Source organism: Corella eumyota, chromosome 6, assembly GCF_963082875.1.
Source record: "Corella eumyota chromosome 6, kaCorEumy4.1, whole genome shotgun sequence".
Lineage (NCBI taxonomy): Eukaryota > Metazoa > Chordata > Ascidiacea > Phlebobranchia > Corellidae > Corella > Corella eumyota.
Genome location: NC_137495.1, coordinates 8,462,081 through 8,464,580, shown reverse-complemented (window position 1 = coordinate 8,464,580; position 2,500 = coordinate 8,462,081).

Genomic DNA, 2,500 nt, shown 5'->3' with positions numbered 1-2,500 from the left:
ACGCACTACATCGGCCGACGCCCGATGAACAATTTCCCGCACAGAAACGCACGTTTTGGAAAATTGTCGAAATTCGACATGTTTGCTACCTTTGTCGCGAGACCAGCCCACCGGCGCGCGCGTAAAAAACACAAGTCCGGCGACTTTCGAAAATCGCCCGGACAAAGACGCACGACATCGGCCGACGCCCGATGAAAATTTCCCGCACAAAAACGCACGTTTTGGAAAATTGTCGAAATTCGACATGTTTGCTACCTTTGTCGCGAGACCAGCCCACCGGCGCGCGCGTAAAAAACACAAGTCCGGCGACTTTCGAAAATCGCCCGGACAAAGACGCACGACATCGGCCGACGCCCGATGAACAATTTCCCGCACAGAAACGCACGTTTTGGAAAATTGTCGAAATCGACATGTTTGCTACCTTTGTCGCGAGACCAGCCCACCGGCGCGCGCGTAAAAAACACAAGTCCGGCGACTTTCGAAAATCGCCCGGACAAAGACGCACGACATCGGCCGACGCCCGATGAACAATTTCCCGCACAGAAACGCACGTTTTGGAAAATTGTCGAAATCGACATGTTTGCTACCTTTGTCGCGAGACCAGCCCACCGGCGCGCGCGTAAAAAACACAAGTCCGCCGACTTTCGAAAATCGCCCGGACAAAGACGCACGACATCGGCCGACGCCCGATGAAAATTTCCCGCACAAAAACGTACGTTTTGGAAAATTGTCGAAATTCGACATGTTTGCTACCTTTGTCGCGAGACCAGCCCACCGGCGCGCGCGTAAAAAACACAAGTCCGGCGACTTTCGAAAATCGCCCGGACAAAGACGCACGACATCGGCCGACGCCCGATGAACAATTTCCCGCACAGAAACGCACGTTTTGGAAAATTGTCGAAATCGACATGTTTGCTACCTTTGTCGCGAGACCAGCCCACCGGCGCGCGCGTAAAAAACACAAGTCCGGCGACTTTCGAAAATCGCCAGGACAAAGACGCACGACATCGGCCGACGCCCGATGAACAATTTCCCGCACAGAAACGCACGTTTTGGAAAATTGTCGAAATTCGACATGTTTGCTACCTTTGTCGCGAGACCAGCTTACCGGCGCGCGCGTAAAAAACACAAGTCCGGCGACTTTCGAAAATCGCCCGGACAAAGACGCACGACATCGGCCGACGCCCGATGATCAATTTCCCGCACAGAAACGCACGTTTTGGAAAATTGTCGAAATTCGACATGTTTGCTACCTTTGTCGCGAGACCAGCCCACCGGCGCGCGCGTAAAAAACACAAGTCCGGCGACTTTCGAAAATCGCCCGGACAAAGACGTACGACAACGGCCGACGCCCGATGAACAATTTCCCGCACAGAAACGCACGTTTTGGAAAATTGTCGAAATTCGACATGTTTGCTACCTTTGTCGCGAGACCAGCCCACCAGCGCGCGCGTAAAAAACACAAGTCCGGCGACTTTCGAAAATCGCCCGGACAAAGACGCACGACATCGGCCGACGCCCGATGAACAATTTCCCGCACAGAAACGCACGTTTTGGAAAATTGTCGAAATTCGACATGTTTGCTACCTTTGTCGCGAGACCAGCCCACCGGCGCGCGCGTAAAAAACACAAGTCCGGCGACTTTCGAAAATCGCCCGGACAAAGACGCACGACATCGGCCGACGCCCGATGAACAATTTCCCGCACAGAAACGCACGTTTTGGAAAATTGTCGAAATTCGACATGTTTGCTACCTTTGTCGCGAGACCAGCCCACCGGCGCGCGTGTAAAAAACACAAGTCCGGCGACTTTCGAAAATCGCCCGGACAAAGACGCACGACATCGGCCGCCGCCCGATGAACAATTTCCCGCACAGAAACGCACGTTTTGGAAAATTGTCGAAATTCGACATGTTTGCTACCTTTGTCGCGAGACCAGCCCACCGGCACGCGCGTGAAAAACACAAGTCCGGCGACTTTCGAAAATCGCCCGGGCAAAGACGCACGACATCGGCCGACGCCCGATGAACAATTTCCCGCACAGAAACGCACGTTTTGGAAAATTGTCGAAATTCGACATGTTTGCTACCTTTGTCGCGAGACCAGCCCACCGGCGCGCGTGTAAAAAACACAAATCCGGCGACTTTCGAAAATCGCCCGGACAAAGACGCACGACATCGGCCGACGCCCGATGAACAATTTCCCGCACTGAAACGCACGTTTTGGAAAATTGTCGAAATTCGACATGTTTGCTACCTTTGTCGCAAGACCAGCCCACCGCCGCGCGCGTGAAAAACACAAGTCCGGCGACTTTCGAAAATCGCCCGGGCAAAGACGCACGACATCGGCCGACGCCCGATGAACAATTTCCCGCACAGAAACGCACGTTTTGGAAAATTGTCGAAATTCGACATGTTTGCTACCTTTGTCGCGAGACCAGCTTCCCTGTATACTATGAGGGAAGACGTCGTTGTGGCGAAATGAGCAAATTGGCGATGCGG